Below are 19,547 nucleotides of genomic sequence, written 5' to 3' on the forward strand. Positions count from 1 at the left end.
TACCACTCAAAACCGGTTTGGAATGTTCGGGTTGACCTTACAGACTATGGAAATAATCATGCCAGACAAATTTTCTGCTACAAAGGGCCCGCCAGACGCCCCAAAAGGGCCCCTTAAAATGAATTTGATCAAACGAACGAGGTACCACTTGAAACCAATGTCAACTTAATGCATGAATGCCACAAAGTACTGAATGGCCTATGCCAGACAAATTTTCTGCTGCTAAGGGCCCACCAGATGCCCCCAAATATGGCCCAAATGCCCATTACCGTAGCATTGACCCAGATTAAATATGCAAGGTACCACTCAAAACCGGTTTGGAATGTTCGGGTTGATCTTACAGACTATGGAAATCCTCATGCCAGACAAATTTTCTGCTACAAAGGCCCGCCAGACGCCCCAAAAGGGCCCATAAAAAATGCATCTGATCAAACGAACAAGGTACCACTTGAAACCAATGTCAACTTAATGCATGAATGCCACAAAGTACTGAATGGCCCATGCCAGACAAATTTTCTACTGCTAAGGGCCCGCCAGACGCCCCCAAATATGGCCCAAAATGCCCATTATCGTAGCATTGACCCAGATTAAATATGCAAGATACCACTCAAAACCGGTTTGGATCCACACAAAAACAATATTAAATGCAAAGGTACTTTCCACAGAGTAAAGAACTGCCAATGCAAGACAAATTTTCTTCTGCATAGGTCCCACCAGATAGAAAGAATAGGTGGCCCAATGTGGCCCTATATATGGGTCTAAAGAATTGGATATATGTGCCTTGTAACATGACATTTCAAGCTCATGATTATATTGTTTCCAGCATAAATTGGAGTTACTGTACACAAGACCAGTGTTTTATCTTATTTAGCTATTCGCTGCTCTAAGCAAAGTAAAGATAACACTTTCACCTAAGCCTCTAAATATTTTGGGATTTGCTGGCCTGGGCAAAAATTACAGTTCCCCACATTATAATTCTAACACTCTGAGGAAGAGTCTTGCCTGGCTTGGATCCACAGAACTACGGTTGGAAGAGCAAGAATGGGTGCTACAGCCCTGACTGGTTTGAGGGACCGGCTCTCCCAGATCATCTATTCCAAGAGGGGGAACTGAGCGAAGATTTTCAAAGTAGCCGACCAGACGTGGCTTCCGAGTTTGATGGCGATGATTCAAGTACTGAACCATCTTGGAGTGATGACTCCGACAATGAAACATTGATTTGAGCTTCCATTGTCTTTTTAGAATCAAGTTCATGGGAATACTTAATTTTCATAAACTTAGAGATCTGTCTGAATGGCAAATGCAGTGTCTTTTTACAATGCACACACTCCAGTGTTTAATCACTGTCAAGAGACATGAATTCTCAGTTCTTATACTTCGAACCTAACATGTGTCATGTTCAGAGTAATCACATAATGATCTTTTGTTACTATCTTTGCCAATTATGATTTTAGTACATTTTAAACTAGCAAGATGACTTTCTTCAAAGGTAAAAGATCCCTTCATAGATGAAAACAAAAACCCTCATCTAGCATTCATATTTCTGAAAAATGGATGCCACATCTATTTGTTGGACTTGTTACAAGCTATTCGAATTGAATTAGTGTAATGATGGAAGTTCTAAAAGACCAAGATGGAGTAATATACGCCAATTACTCATTTTATATTTTGTATCAGGGAATGGAGTCATACGTGGTGATATCAGTATTTGTTTGTTCAATCTTAGCATTTTAAGTCCTTTAAAGAGTGTACCTAGCATAAAGGTACATATACATTTCTATGCTTCAATTGTGTATCTTTTAAAAACCATATTGGACAGTTTCAACTTGAAACTGTCCAATATGGTTTTTAAAAGATACATAATTGAAGCATTACTTTCAACCCAAACCTTTATCGTTAAGTACACGTTATAAAGCATTTTCACCACTGTTTGATAATTGTTTCTTTGTCTGAGCTTAAGAAACAAAACAATCTCTTTTGTTCGACTACATGTATGTCTTAAGATGACACTTAAGCGTTCTTTCTCAAGATTTTAAACTTTGTAGATTTACAATGCTAACGTAAACACAGTGTTTTAAGATACAAAATGATTTTTGGTTTCTTATTTACAATACATAAACTGATTTTAATCTGCTCCAGTGTTTCCAGCGAAACAAAGTAACTGTCAAGTTAAACACTGCTCACGATACAAAGTACTGACTGGATAAAAGGAAAAAGAATAGATAAAAGGAACAAGAATGGATTTGAGAATGCATTATAACTGTCAGGATCTCCCTCAAAGACTGAGTTCGCGTCATTTTTGTTTTGCTCAATGAAATGTTCAGTAATTGATACACCTACTAGTATACTAATCTCATTATTCCATTGGCCTATGTAGCGGGAAGGAATTTGAATAATTCAGGATGTTCTTGATTGTTATAGATTGGTTTCTTGTGGCATCTTAACTATTTAAACTGCATATTTCTTTTACATGTGGAGGGCCTTTTGCAGAAGAAAATTTGTATTGCATTGGCATTTCTTTACTCTGTGGAATGTTACAAATGTCATGTCACAAGGCACATATATTCTGCATCAATATACAATCCATTAGGCCCATATAGGGCCGCATTGGGCAACCTATTCTTTCTATCTGGTGGGACCTATGAAGAAGAAAATTTGTCTTGCATTGGCAGTTCTTTAATCTGTGGAAAGTACCTTTGCATTTGATATTGGTTTTTTTGTGGTACCAACTATGATTGATCATAGCCCATTTGGGGGCCCTTTTGTTTAGTGTGTCTGCTGGCCCCTTTGTAGCAGAAAATTTGTCTGGCATGATTATTTGCATAGTCTGTAAGATCAACCCGAACATTCTAAACCGGTTTTGAGTAGTACCTTGCATATTTAATCTGGGTCAATGCTACGATAATGGGCATTTGGGCCATATTTAGGGGCGTCTGGAGGGCCCTTAGCAGCAGAAAATTTGTCTGGCATGGGCCATTCATTACTTTGTGGCATTCATGCATTAAGTTGACATTGGTTTCAAGTGGTACCTCGTTCGTTTGATCAAATTCATTTTAAGGGGCCCTTTTGGGGCGTCTGGCGGGCCCTTTGTAGCAGAAAATTTGTCTGGCATGATTATTTCCATAGTCTGTAAGGTCAACCCGAACATTCCAAACCGGTTTTGAGTGGTACCTTGCATATTTAATCTGGGTCAATGCTACGATAATGGGCATTTGGGCCATATTTGGGGGCGTCTGGCGGGCCCTTAGCAGCAGAAAATTTGTCTGGCATGGGCCATTCATTACTTTGTGGCATTCATGCATTAAGTTGACATTGGTTTCAAGTGGTACCTCGTTCGTTTGATCAGATGCATTTTTAGGGGCCCTTTTGGGGCGTCTGGCGGGCCCTTTGCAGCAGAAAATTTGTCTGTCATGGGCCATTCAGTACTATGTGGCATTCATGCATTAAGTTGACATTGGTTTCAAGTGGTACCTCGTTCGTTTGATCAGATGCATTTTTTGGCCCCCTTTAACCGGCCCCATGGGCCACATGCAGCAGAGCGACCACGGCAGACGTCCACTTTTGGATATACTGGGTTTTTCCACAAATGTTCCAATACTCAGATATTGGTACCTCGTTCGTTTGATCAAAGTGCTCTGGGCTGCCGGTCTAAATTGAAAATCTCACCTTAAAACTTTTTGTGCAAACGCTTCCTTTATCGTTCAGCCAAAGTTGTACAACTAATTACTGAGTGCTTCAGTATATGCAAGTTTATCCAGCGTGTTCACATGCATGCGTATGAGTAATTTTATCATGCGATCGTGTTTCTTTGATGCAGGGATCTGTTAAACAGTATTGATCATGCACATTAGGACCAATATGACAGCTCCCTCTATGGGAATGCTGGACAGAGCCCTGTCTACTGTGTATATTTCATGTCATCCTAGTGGTCAATTCATTGATACAAACATGCCCTGTGGTTAGTGTAACAAAGTACTACAGTATTGATTGTCTATGAATATAAAAATTTATGTACAGTTCCAACTTGAATGGAAATTCTTTTCTATTAAATCAATCCAGCAGGACACTGGACTTGAGTTACAAATGTCCAAAGTCAAGCAACATTGGTCCCTCTATAGTACAAATGTGCTCAAACATAGGCATAGGAGCCTACTTTGATTTGGGGGGGCTGTAACAACTTGCCCGAAAAATATAACCAAAATTTTTCGCGCGCTCCGCACACGTTCAACATCTTAATGTGCATATCATATAGGCATTCATCGGTTATAACATCACATGCGATTAACATACAATCATTTGCCGTGTTATTACCCTTCCATATTGGTTATAATTATTGGGGAAGCCGTTACAATAATAATGATTATAATAATACCAGTTTAAGGATTGAAAAACACATTGCAAATTACTTTTCTTTCAGTAGGTGCCCGAAACATTCTCCTCATATTGCCCGAATTTTCACAAAAAGTTTGTTGGGGGCTGTAGCCCCCCCCCCAGCCCCCTCGCCTCCTACGCGTATGTGCTCAAAGCTTCCTCCTCCCCCCCCCAACTTTTATTATTTAGCCAATCAGACCAGTCTGAACAAACATACTAACGAAGTACTCACAAGATGACATTACTGTAGCACTATTTAACTCCCTCTCCGCTCTCCCCGCTACAGTGGCTTCTTAAATCAATCTTTTATTAACCAAACCGCTACTGTATACCATACAACTCAAGAAAGATATTACTGACCAATCAGGGAATCGCAATTAAAACCCTCCAGGGTCACCATATCCACCATTCTGCTAAGTTCAAATTAGAGTGATTTAGGAAGAAAGTTCAAACCAGGAGGGAGATTGGTGCAACAAATTAGTTTAGAAAGGATTTTAAGCAAAGTAGTTTTAAGGTTTATTTCTTTGTCCTAGTTTTCTAATTTTCTTTAAAATACTATCCCATCTGAGTCGTCACGTTTTCCATGCAATGTTAAGTGACGTCATTAAATTTCGTTGTATCATTCTACCGCATATTATCCAGAAGTATGCTGTGCTTAAGTAGTAGTGCACTAAGTGTATGTACATTGCAAAATATTTACTCGAAGCTACGTAGGACAAAGTCCCTTGAAATTTACTTTGAACATCAAAATGTCAAGTATTACCTGCACTGAAGTGTCTTCTTTATACACTTAACCCCACCACCCCACCCCCCCAAAAAAAAAAAAAAACAATGTAAGGAATTTGTCATATTAATTACCAAGATATAGCATACATGAACAGATTATTAAGAAATTTCTTTTAGAAATTACAAATCGATATATATTGTATTTAAAATACATTAATTATGATCCTAAAATGTCAAATTAATAAGTGACCATTCTAATAGAGTTAGAATTACTAAACTGTATAAATAGACTTTAACAAGCTTATAATAATGATGAGAAAGGTTGAACTTTTTTTCCCTTCTATATTTCCCTCTTTCCCCCTCTTGGTTTTCACAGACACTTAACTTGAAGGAGTACTTGAGCTCAAAGACTGTAGCATCTTCCTCTTGCCCTACAGCTGTGATATAATTGAAACCAACTATACAGGCAGTCAGCTGGTTAAAGTGATTGGCTTCATTAACTCCTTTCCAGCTAGGGACTGAGGCTTCGAAGGAAACACTCGCACCGGTGAGTTTGAGGCAAATTATTTGTTCTCTGTAATCGATATCCAATATCTTCCCTATTAGTACCTCCTCTCTTTCAGTTATCAGTAGTTCTTGGGTTTTTTTTCGTCCTTTTTTTTGTTTTTTTGACAAAGTACAGTTCTGTGGTCTTTACAGTACAGTATGTGAACAGTAGGCCATTGTAGGTTTCTGTAGTATACAAAAACCCTTGTACAGTTGTACTGTAGTAAGCATGCAGTCTCGTTTCAGTAGCTGCATGTTTTGCCGTAGGTTGTGGCAACGATTTATGAAATACTAACTTAAGTTTCATTTACTAAAATTGCAAGAAAGTTAAGTTAAGCAAAGCTAAATGCCAATCTCTGGTGGTCAACATTGTTTGCCAAATTAAACAAACAGCATCATGATTGGTGGAACAGTCGTGACATTTCCACTAACCAGCAAAACCATTGGTACGTATAGTCAGGCAAATATGTAACGGTCGTCCAAGACCACCAAATTTCTGTTCCACAACGGCGAGGTTCGAGTTTGTTTTGGAGGTCGTACGGCGGACGTCTGGTTGTTTGTAACATCAAGTTCAGATTGAATTGTATATTGTAACTAACTATCCCAAATAGGTAAATTTAGAAAAGAGCATTACCCTCCATTACTTTTGGAGATCATGAAATATAACAAATATGGTGGTCGGCCTTTGGTCCACCCATAGTGGAGTTTTACCAGCAGGAAACTAAGTACTGTAGTGGTCTAATTTTACCAACTGTAAACATATCTCCTATAGTGTACATACCTGTATCGATCATTCTTTGCGATCTTGCTACCATTTTCAGACTAGTAGCAAAGTTGTTTTTCAGACAGCTTATTTAGTAATGTCCATAAATAAATTCATTAAAAATTCCCCTGTGAGTAGAATTGTTTGGAATCAGCCTCCATTGAGTGCAGTTTTGGTTAAAAACATTTTAAATGCTTAAATCCTGTGGCATCTATAAATGGACTGTACGATGACCGGGGATATAACTGTAGATAATTTGCTCAAAATAACCATGAGGAGTGTTTCAGAAACTACTGTAAACAATCTGACCAAATATAATACTGTACATGTATGCACTTCTTTCTAGAGTGTTCTAGGCTGATCATCATTGCATGAATGTCATGAACATCCATGTGAAAGAAACTTTATATTCACAGTGTTAATTGTCCATTAGCCAGGTGTTCACATGTAAAGAAGAATAGGTAAAGTACTGCAAGGGGGATCAACTCCATAATAACTGTGTGAATGCACACATACTTTGGATCAAACCCTGCAATTGTGATCCTCCTTTTCAGGAGGGCAGGAGGGTGTGGTGGGGGGGGATGGTGGGGGGGAAGAAATCCTGGCTGGGCAAGGGCAATCAAGATTTGTAGTGTGAATGCTTGGGGATCGTGCGACCCAAAATATCTTGATGTAATTTATATCTAAATGTAATTTGCCCTCGCATAAAAACGCATATCTCGCATAAAAACGCATAATCTCGCATAAAAACAAACTGGCGCGAGGCTAGCACAGCTAGGCTACTGCATGTACATAGTACTACAGTATAACTTAATTGTTGACCGATTTGTAAACAGTCGTGGCCTTTTTCACGCTTGCGTACCGTATAATGCTCTTTCCATTGACGTCGACCCTCTGTTTCCAAATGTGGACATGTGCGTCCGTCCAGGGGTTCAGCTAAAGTTCTTAATACCTCCCCTAGAGGTGAAACAAGACCCTTATCTCCCTAGTAAATGTGAGAAGAAGGCCTTCAGTGACAGATACTGAGAGAACACTTAGTTTAAAACTGAAAGTCAATGACATATCAAGTGATGTTTCATTTGGTAGTTTCTCTATAATGAGAAAGGTAGTTACTGTACAGTAGATATATGAAGAAAAAATTTGCAACTTCCTGATTGTCATGTAGCCTACAGGTAAAGTACATGAGAATCGGAATCATTATAGTTGACTGGGCAATAAAATTGTATGTACAGTATCTGTAAATTCTGTACGATGCATAATATATACAGTATTGATCAACCATCATCATACTTTGACTATTAACTTTCTACAAGCTTGTCAGTTGTTAGAATTTTGCATGAACCTAAGACACCATGGAAACACAGATGGTACAGTACCTACAGAGATGCCAACCAGTACGATTTTATCGTATTTAGTACGATAAGACAAGTGAGATACGATAATACGATATTGCCTCTTGAAAATACGATTTTTCACCTTTAAAAAAAAAAAAAAAAAGGGTTTTTTTTTTTTTTTTTTTTTAAGGAAGCGGAATCGCATAGAAACATGTACAAGTAACCCCCCAAACCCTGACAAACACGTTGAACAACGAGCCTACATGGGCGGGAAATACGCGGAATCAGCTGCTTTATAATTTTCTCATTAAATGTTAATGAAAAAGCAAACATTTTACTTGCCTGTTCTTACCAGTAACACATTTTACTGGCCCGGGGCCAAGGGGCCAGTGGTAGTGTCAAGTTTTCTCTCCAAAATCTGATTTTTTAGGATATTCAGTCTGTTTTTTTGTGTCAAGAGGTTGGCATCTCTGTACCTATCAAGCATTTCTCTGGGTTTTTTGTCTGATTTTGTTTTTTTGTGACCTTCAAACTGCATCAGTCCTAAAGGTCCATCAGAGGAGCCCTTTAGTTTGAGTTTGCTAAACTTAGAAGTCTTTCCTTGGCACTGGAGAGTCTTACCCTGCAATTCGTTGCCAGACACTTAGGAATCTACAGTATAGTAAGTCTGTACATTTGACCAAGTAATTCAAATTGGTCATGTTACGTGCAAATATCAATAAAAATATTTTTTACCGCCTACCCTAAATCCATTTTCGTCCTGGAAGACTGGATATAGCAAACAGGTACATATGTTCCCTTTAAAGTAAAATTGAAACAATCAGCTTGTCCCACACACTGAGCAGTTTGTTGAAGTATTCGGAGCCAGCACATTGAAATTTATGAAGTTTGCAAAATGGATATATACAGGTACCAAAGACCAGTTGGTGGTTGTTATATGTACAGGTAAGATCGAATTTGACACAACCATCTGCGCGTACGGAGGAAAAATTTCAAAGCACAGGACTTCCGCTGATTAATATCGACTGATGTACTGTATCTTTTGCCATGTTAGCCGAGCCAATACAACATTATTGTAATCGAGGAATTATGCCACAATGCACTGTAGAGCGAGCATCGTATACTTTAACATAAATCATTGTAAGAGTTTTGATAAACTGTCAGTGTATGCTTCCATGGTACCTATAACAATTAAGGTTTTAAAACCTTTCACTTATTTGTCAAATATCTCAACACTCTAGCATTACTTTGCACAAAGACAGGTACCGATACATACATCTTAATTGGCCTGACCTATCATTAATATATGCGACGCTCAAGTCTGTTGCAAACCAAGTCTTGTAATGCATCTCAAATGCCATGTTTATAGCCCATTAGACACAAAATTTGTCACGGACCAATTGGGCTGGGATTCAAAAATTTTGGGTACCCTTATCGTTTATAATGAACTTAAATTAGAAGAATGGTTTTTGGTGTGGGTTAATTAAAGTATGAAAGAAGTCATCATCTAATTAGGTATGCATGAACAGAGAAGCTGACTTGATTTATATGCCAATAAATCATCAAATTTTCTAGTGAATTTTGTACAAAACACTTCGATACTGTAATCAATGTGAACATATGACCAGTATTTTGAGCAGCAGCTGAGTTGACATTAGATTTTCCAATGTCTGATATATTAGGATAGTTGACACAGTGACCGAAGCACTAATATAAAGGAAAGATAAGAGATATCAGTTAATGATGTGTTGCTGTCTCTACTTCATCAAAGTTTCAAATTTGGAAGAAAAATAATAAATGAGACTTATATAGCGCCAAATCAGTAGACAAAAGTCACTGCTCAAGGCGCTTTACAAAGAAAGCAGATTAAAGGAATTTGGCGTTCAATCATGAACTCAAAATTTTCCGACCTGACACAATACTGTTGATCAGTTGAAATTGTAAGTATATAATTAGAAATTAAAATTAACTTTAATATTTCTGGTAGATAAAGCTGATTGCAAATGACAGTTAATTTTGGCTTGGTCAAAGAATGTCAGGCTGCATGATATGCTGTACATTTACACCAAAATGTGATATTAATGCATCATCTAGGCCTGTGGTGGGCAACCTATGGCCCGCAGGCCACATGCGCCCTTGCTTTTTTTTTGGGCAGCCTCAAAAAAAGAAAAAAATCAATCTATTTACATCATCACAAAAGCTAGCTGCTTAGAATTTATCGGCACTAATGATGCTGTCAGGTAGGCCTATTATTCCCATTAATTATCAACTGTACTGTATTGACATTAGGTTTTTGTGAATACAGATTAAGTACACACACCTATTACTTGAATGTCCTCAGAATCAAAGGATTGAAATCAACAGCATGTCATTGGTTAGGTGCATCCCAGTCAAATTTCACTCCTTACATCTGGCCCATTCATTCAAAAGGGTTGCCCACCCCTGATCTAGGCTGTACGTCTTTCACATGGAAATAATGGTCTGATGACGAGCACATTTTCAGATCACACACAGCTCTAGGCCATACAACCAATACCCATTTATTTATGCACTTGTGATCATGCCTACAGTACTAGTCCACTTTGGATCAGATCACAAGCTGATAAGCATGCAGCTCCCCTCTTGGGTGTAAAAAACATACATATGATCACTTAATGTTATTTGATAACTGTTTAGTTCCTTCATGTCTAGCATGAGGATAAACATAGGGTTATCCGGTTGGGAATTAATGCCACAATGCAGCTGGTTGGGCACAAACATTACACTGCACTTGTTCCATGTAATTTGTAATTAGTTAAGGCAGTACTGCTATGTCATTGTGGGACAACCCTGCTATGGCGCGAGAAAGCTGAATATATTATTAATATATAATTTAAAGGAATAAATATAATTTTCAGGGAATATATATGTACATATATAAATATGTCTAATTTTATTTTTGAAGTTTTTCGCAAGTACAGCTTATATATAATTGTATGTAATATATCCCGCTTTCTCGCGCCATACCCTGCACACACATTTTTGTGTTAGAAACTTCCCCGCCTCATCCTTGACTTACAGTATATTCAAGTAAGAGATTTTTCTTTGGTGCTGTGTGTGCATGCTGGGTTTATAAGCTGTGTACAGTAGTTTGGTCCTCTTTGGTCAGAGACAATAATACAGTTAGCTAGGCAATTAGTTTGTTAAACGAGCAGAATGATATCTTGTTTCTCACACCAAGCTAGACAGGATTCTGCCCTCATGCTTTGGTTTAAGCGAAGCTTCATCGGTAACAGTGGTCAGTCATACATGCATACTGTACAAGCCTGGGATCAGGTCACGAGAGACCAAGTCATAACGTTGTTTAGGTTTGTCTACATGACGAGATACATGTTATATATACCATGAATTACACAGTGTTAAATATAGAGGAATCCAAGTCAGAAGTAACATGTATGCGTACAGTACCATAGCACGGCATTGCTGCACTGTACGTAAATTCTGACTTTAACAAAGATAAGTTTTTAGTAAATTTAAGTCACTGAAGATGGAGCCTGGGTACAAAAACCAAAAAACTTGATCCACTCTCAACCCCAGTCCCCTTACATCTACGGTTTATATATGGCTCATTCCGTGAACTTGGGTCAAGTGTGACACACAGTATATGTCACACTTTCTACAGCAATAGGTCAACTTTGTGCAAAGTGAAAACTTTTTCCAGCCCCATATTTTGGTAGTCACTTCATAGATATATATTGTGCTATGGCTAAATTTTACCAAATTGAACAATTAAAATTAAAAAAATGGAAAAAAAGTGTGGTGTCTCTTCTCTATTTACTGTGATTGTTGTGACAATAAATTAACTGAACATTTCAAGTACCCTGCAAGCGTTCAAGGAATGTCATATGGCTCAGAAACAAATGTAATATACATCCACAGATATGTATTGTTTTAGTGCTGGAAGACAACACAGCTTACCTTCAACTACATTTTTAAATTATCATTGGTTATAGTGAAGTTTTCAGACGTAACAAATGGTGTCTCTGCCAAGTTTATCTTGTTACGTCGTGAAGAGGGTTACCTTATTTCGCAAAAAGGGACATAGGGTTTAATTTGCATCAAATGTTGTAAATCAGACATGAACTAAACATCATGAGTAGCGCTAAATTAATTGAGGTCACTTTTCACACTAAAATAAAAGATAAAACCTAAACACTCGTGGTTGGTGTCTACGACGTTCGTTACGCCGTGCGGGTAAATATGTTTAAAATATTCAATAACCCTCGATGAATAATGAACTTGACCTTGTCTTGTACATAAGTTGAATGGATAATTCATGTCGGTTCCGAGTATTCGCTGATTTCGAATCGATTTTAGGTATGCGAGAGGTGAAACTCATGGTGTCTCTATGTTACGTCCACAATGGTTGTTACACCCGTAACAGATACGGCAGGGAAAAAAAATAAACGTAGGTGTATTTTTTCCAAATGTATCAATAGATCAAGCTTCAAACTTGTCACCATGTTTCATTACAACTTTGTGACATTTTGATAGCCGCAAGTAGTAACTAGAAGCCTATTTCGCCTTTTGCGAGGTTAATATGAACGGTGTCTTCTGATGACTGTTACGTCTGATACAGTGATAGTAAAGAAAATTTGATGTAGCTTATTACGGAATTTTATTTTGTTAGCAAGGCCCCTATGTATTTATCCCCCGATAAAACTGGCAGGTATTCACTGTTTAATCTAATCATTCATTTAGTATTTAGGGGAGAAATGTACAGATTCGATTTTTATCTCGCCGACGTAACCACTATGCAGTGTCTAATGTTACACCCGTAACGTTCGCGAGCTAATACTAGCCTAGCGTTATGTTAGGCTACATTGGAGACGCTTGGTCAAGTTAGCTACGCTGTAAATATGCAAGTCACGCTGTAAATATTATTCCAGCAACTCGGGTGAGTATTAAAATGATTGTTTTTTTTTTTTTCTACGGCTATGTAGGATAACGTAGCCTGTATGTGACATTTTTTTCTTAGAAATTTCGTTAAGACTTAGGCTAGGGCCTATCAGTATTATTTTCCTATTCACGTTAGTACTGCATAGGCAATGTATCACGTTAGGCTATGAGCCCTCCTTTGATGGTAAGACTACTTTATTCAGTTGACATCAAGGGCGTAGGAACCGGGGGGCTAGGGGCGCCAGCCCCCCCAGTGAAAAATATGGAGGGGCGGAAGTATCATTCCGCCCCCCGCTTCGCAAGTCAGAAAACCCCTTTTTAATTTCTAAATGAGAAAAAAAATCTCATTTGGAGCACCAAATTGCATCTAAGGCCAGGTGAAAATGTAAAATTATATACAAAATGGAGTGGGTGGGTTGAAGTGAGCTATATTGCACCAAATTGCATCTGAGGCCACCTGGAAATGCAAAAAAATTCCAAAGGGGAGCGGTACACCCCCACCCCTTAGATCCCTCCCCCAGGCCGGCCAGCAGTCTTCAGCCCCCCCCCCCCCACTCAAAAGTACCTTCCAAGGCCACTGGTTGACATGCATTGCATCCTTTGTTCAGTTGTCAAGATATTCAGACTAAAAGAAATAGAGTGCACACGGCACATTTTCCTCTTTATTTGGGTTCCTGGAAATCAAACATTGTCGCATAATTTAATAATATACAAACATTTTTTAATACTATTAATATTTCTGGAATAAACAGAATTGTTGTACACAATCATATACTTAACTACAATTCTATAGCCTAACATAACATGTTATACAATAAACCCAAAACATTACTTTGTTTTCAAATGGTAATTATTCAAGTACTGCATTACTCGACAGCCTACAAGATTGGCAATGCACACACTTCTCTGGAAGATCAGGACATCTGCACAGGAAAAAGTGGCCAACAGGGCAAAACCAGGTAAATCATCCAAATTAAGCTTCCAGGAATATGCCCTATAAGAATTCTCTGTAATTTCATATGTTGGTAAATTGTGAGTTATACATCAAGGTACCATATTTCCTTAACTTCTCAATTGCTTTGATATAATTGTACAATATAGCATAACCTTCCTCATAGTAATGATTGGATTTGCATAACGTCAAATAAAACACCTCTCACTTTACACACCTTTTGCTGTACATGATTACATTCTGTATACAATGGTACATATGTACTGTACATTCTAATTTGTTGGATGTATTTTTATTTCTTGTTTACATAGACAACAAGGTCCTTCACCACACCAGGGCATGACAACTCAGCAGCTTCGAGGAATTTTAATGAAAATAGAGCATTATTATGCAGTGTTTTATGATAATGAGTTCTATGTAGGAAGATTAGTCAATCATGAGGCAGCAAGCTTTTTTTTCAAGTTTATGCATAGGTTGAGAAAATCTTGCCAGAAGCAAAGGTACTATCACTGGCCTGCAAGGCCAGATATTGCTGAAGTGACAGGTAAGTACATTATTCATGGGCCCTTAGGTATCATCGGAAATGGGCCTTTTTCTGTCAAAGAAAACGAAATGATTGACAAAATATATGGTGGAATGAAACTATCTAACATTAAAGAACAATAGACTCCATCCTTCACATGGACTTCTGTTGGTTGGTAGAACCTGCATTCCTTATTCTTTAGTCCTGAAGATGAATTTTCTTTAAAATAGTATTTGTTGGCTATTAAAGCAGCTTCTTGTGTCCTGTTCTATGATTTGTTTAAACCTCATTGACCCTACGATGCCACAACAACATACACATGTAACTTATGTACTCAAACATTACTTCAAATGGTGAAATAAAAGTAGAAATATTTACAAGTTTCAACATTGTTTTTTCAAAGATATTTTCCATTAAAATGGCAATAAATCCCACCCACAATATGACTGTAAATGCTATTTACGCCATTGAACGAGGTGAATATTTTTAACTTTGCCAGCATAGTAGGCAAACCAGTACACCAATATATACCACAACACCATCCTTTATTTGTTTACATTAGGTATGACCATGAGTGATTCTGTTGCAATTATTTTGAATTGTTGGGAATGAATCTAGCTAAAGGAACAGCTCATAAGTTAAGATTGGTTGAAAAACCGCAAAAAGCTTCTGTAAAAGCATGTTCTATGACAAATGCATTAAAAACAATATATCTTGCGTAGCTCTGCTGGCTTGTTGTCCTTAATGTTGAGCCTGTAGGGTGTGAAAAATAAAAGGAAAATATTTTAGCATTTGATTGTGTTTACATGGCATTTGAAAATTAAGATGTTTTCATTTTAACAGAATGAATAATAATAAAATATATAAAAATTTCTTTCTGGTGTTAGCACCGGTTTCATTCATTGCTAAATATTTGGTGGCATTTAAAAACTGATCAATTGATTGTTTATTTGTTGGTATTGACAATTTCTTAAAGTTTGCATTATAATTGAAAAAATACAAGAAAAGAATGTGTATTAGCTGTTTCATAATTTTTTTATGTAATTCTAAAATCGACTGATTATGCTTGAACCAAGTTGTTTTCCATGTTACCGCAAGTTGATTTTTCAATACTAATAATAATAAATAAAGTGGACAAGAAATTAAGAAGAAGTGTCTTCTATTTGTGATTACCTTATGTTCATGTCTGTTTATTTTTCTGCAAATCTGCCACCGAAGGAACGTCACTCCAAAATACAATTGCGTTTAAGGGAAATGGTGTCTTCGTTACACCCAGAATCCATGTAACCGCAAGTTGATTTTTCAATAATAATTTTTCAATAATAATAATAATAAATAAAGTGGTCAAGAAATTAAGAAGAAGTGTCTTCTATTTATTTGTGATTACCTTATGTTCATGTCTGTTTATTTTTCTGCAAATCTGCCACCGAAAGAACGTCACTCCAAAATACAATTGCGTTTAAGGGAAATGGTGTCTTCGTTACACCCAGAATCCATGTTACCGCAAGTTGATTTTTCAATAATAAAGTGGTCAAGGAATTAAGAAGAAGTGTCTTCTATTTACTTGTGATTACCTTATGTTCATGTCTGTTTATTTTTCTGCAAATCTGCCACCGAAAGAACGTCACTCCAAAATACAATTGAGTGTAACAGGGATATGGTGTCTTCGTTACACCCAGAATCCTACCCCAACTTTGCGGAATGGTAGTACCAAATGAAAATTCCGAGTCCTGAGGCTCAGTTGTTATCTTAATCAAGTATTACACTCATGTAAACATGTAACAGAGGTGACCATTGCTTCATATGGTTGAAGTGAGGCGACGGATGAGAATATCAGGAAATGGAGGGTAAATAAGACCTGAAGTGCATTGCTTGATGAATACATTTCAAGCTATTCATCCCCAATAATAAATAAATTCCAATTTATGTTACATTTAATGTGATAGTGCACCTATGGATTATTGAAAGGTGACTGCATGAATTGGTTGCTCTTTTCCTTTCAGTCAGGAGGGGGTTGGCCATCGTTAAATGTGGTGTCTCTGTTACATCCGCAATTTTGACAGTTTCCATACCTCTGAATGTTTGCAGCTACCTGTCTGACGGGAAGAATTCTTAACCATTATTCATTCATGAAACTAGATATGCTTGAGTACTTAAAATACAAAACAAAATAAGAAATAACCTAATTTGAAATTTTTACCCCTATGTCACACTTTGAAACCCAGGTTCATGGAATGAGCCATATGTTACCATACGATCGTGACGATGTCACTCAGTGTGTACGTCACTTGGTATTATAATATAATTGTGTACACAAAACTAGCCTGCCTACGATAGTCATGTTGAAATTAATGCCGAGAGATAGAGTTTTCCGGTCCCAATATTTAATGAAATAAACACACATACTGTAAGTACCTGTAGCTCTGTGCATATTCAGGGAATTAGTTAAACATTAGACTCCTGCAGAGTTTAATTCAAATGATTCAACCAGTAAATTAAAAGTCATGCTATAGGCATCAGCATACAGGTTAACTATGGATGGGCGTGGGTGGGGGGGGGGGCGTTATAATACCATACTGTAGATTCAAACCTTTAATTTATTTTATATCAAGCAATTTAATATCAGATAAAACGTCATTCTAGATACAGTACAGTACTGTATAGCCAGAGAGATGTATGATAATGATCAATGACAATTTTACATTAGCCATCTTTTTAGAATTTATATTAACTTACAAATATATAACATTAATATCATGTATGTACAGTATAATATTCATGTTTAATGTACTGTATGTGCACACCATGTAAGGTCATGCAGTGTGTTGTCTTGTGTTTTCAGTATGCCAATATAGCATACCGGGTTGAATAATTTAATTACCTCTTGCTGTATAATTTATTGACACTTGAGGTAAAATTTATTAAAAATTATGATGCGGTTGTATGGAGAAGTGGATGGTTGCAACATGTATAAGACAGGGACAAATATATGGAAAATGGTCTATATTCATCATGCCACACCCCCCCCCGTCCCCCTCCCAGGGACAGAGTTATATATTCACTTACAGAAATGACTGTACCTGCATCAGTTTGCAGTTCATGAAACTTAAACAATCTCCTTTGTGTCAAAAGTCCTAATTATATGTACCAAGTGAAGTTAGTGAACATATTTATGACTAAAAAGTTTGCAAAATTACCGTAATAAATGACTTCATTTCCTTCTGAAAAAATGTATATCACCTTAACTTTTATTGGGATCATGTGAGAATGATCCAGAATTAATTGCTGAATCGCCTTGGTGATATTAACGAAAAGAAAGTTAACCTAAAGACTGACGGCTCGAAAGTCAATAAATTGCAATTTAGGCATGCTACTGTACACTCAGTGCACTGTATCTGAACGGCTTTAATGTACAGACTGCGTGTTGGCGAATTTTGATGAAGGGAACCGGTTATACCAGTCTGCCACCTCGTAATTCATCATATCTCTCTCCATCTGTTTGCATTACATACACATCAGACCGTCAGTGTCGTCCTCTGAAAAGAAAGATCATGCTAGGATAGAATTTTGCAATTATGCAGGCCTCAAATATTAAATTATACAGGTATTTCATTATACTGTATGTATCACCCTTTGTAAGGCCAAATTACACTAATATCCATTTATTTCTGAAGAAAAACCTGTCAATCAATTTCAGAACGAAATAATAATCTCTATCAAAGATAATTAAGAGCTGATATATATACTGTATGCATGTCTAAAAAGTCATTTCCTTGCGAGAAAATTTACATCCAAGGTCGGCTCGATTGTTTCCTTGCAGGAGTGCTAGTCGATCATCCAAGCGCGACGTCTGTATGTATATACGAGAAAGAGAAATAATGGTTTTTAATATTAATACTGAACATTAATTAACTGGTGATGACGAGAGTCATTCTATTGACATGATATACGCATCAGTTCATTATACATGGCACATGATTACTGTAGCGTCTCAACAGTACTGTACAGTATATATTTAATATTCGTTATGAAATCCAATTTTATGATGATCTGGTTGCAAGGGAGGAGTTAAGGGGGCTATATACCCTTGGGATGCATTTTGAAACCGGACACAGTGCTTCCATGGTGCATGTAATTTACATTAATATTAAAGTTGAGAATTGGATATCACCAGCACATATGACTAATATAATGATTTCTTTTACCGTCTCTGCATATTAACAGAGTGTATCTGCTAAGAACAGAAATGTTCAATAAAACCCAGCAATTTTACGGTTGATTTTCTTCTTTTGTGTGCGTGTGTATACATGTGTAAATGTTTTACTGTTTATACTGCAACATCTACAGTACAGTACCTAAGCAGTACCCTCAAGTGATGTTTTCAGCTCATGGTTTGCTGTCCATATGCAATTAAGCTTGGATGGTTCTCAATTCAGTATTCTATGTCAGTATACATTTATTCAACTCTAAATTGAGACAGATTAACTAAGTACTATACAACTTGTACATGTACTGTATTAGCTGTCACACTATCGATGAAGTGTAATCACATAGTGCTGAGATGTTTGACTGCTGCTGCCTACAACAGATAAGTTTAATAATAATCATGCAATTGTCATTCATCAAATTGACTTTAATAATAATTCCTATAACTGCTGGATATGCGTCACTCACCTTTATTAATACTGTAGTTGTATGCATACTCTCTGATTATAGTAGGTCTTTAGTGTGACTGAGTATGTATATTAATAGAGAAAACCAGAGAAATAAGATATGACTCATAATTGACAAATAAGGAGTAATGTTTTAGAAAATATATGGAATTTTTGTTCGCTCCCCCTGGGACCTTGGTCAGCAATACTTAAATAAATAAAATAAATTACAAAATGTAACACAATTAAAGAGTGACGCTAAATAAGTGTACTGTAAGTTGCATTGATGGAATCAGAACCAAATAAACCATGACTATACAGGAAGCGGATTAAGGAGCAAATAACGGATTACATAAGTTTGTAGTTCAACTGATAGTTGTAAAGAGGTCCCAAGTCTTTGTTGAGGCAGGTGATCAGATGTGAGACTTAATACGAAAGATCCAATTGATTTCTTTACGTTTACGCTCGTTATTATAATACAAACATCATCTTAAATAAGAGCTTACAGTAAAAGTCATCGGTATAATTATGCATTCGCACTTGCTTTTCATTTTATATCCGGTTACAACTGAGATGGAAATTTGTACTGAGTGCAAAACAGTAGACTATAATTTAACCTTCACTTTTCTTATCATTATAATCTCATATTATATGCACGGTGGTCTTTGCTTGACAAAGATCCTGCTTGCCGATCCCATATATTCAAGTGGAAAAATTAATAACTTGGAAAGGCTGCCATATA

General features: G+C 37.0%; 1 protein-coding gene across 3 annotated transcripts in view; it reads left to right on the plus strand.

Moving 5' to 3' along the window:
- The window catches only part of LOC139969089 (maternal embryonic leucine zipper kinase-like), a 174,330-nt gene that overhangs the window by 47,297 nt on the left and 107,486 nt on the right, over positions 1 to 19,547 (plus strand). For all 3 annotated transcript variants that reach the window (XM_071973864.1, XM_071973863.1, XM_071973865.1), the window contains exon 4: positions 5,474 to 5,644. The gene's annotated coding sequence lies outside the window, so the exon portion shown is untranslated. The remainder of the gene's footprint in view (positions 1 to 5,473; positions 5,645 to 19,547) is intronic.

Source organism: Apostichopus japonicus, chromosome 6 (assembly GCF_037975245.1).
Source record: "Apostichopus japonicus isolate 1M-3 chromosome 6, ASM3797524v1, whole genome shotgun sequence".
Lineage (NCBI taxonomy): Eukaryota > Metazoa > Echinodermata > Holothuroidea > Aspidochirotida > Stichopodidae > Apostichopus > Apostichopus japonicus.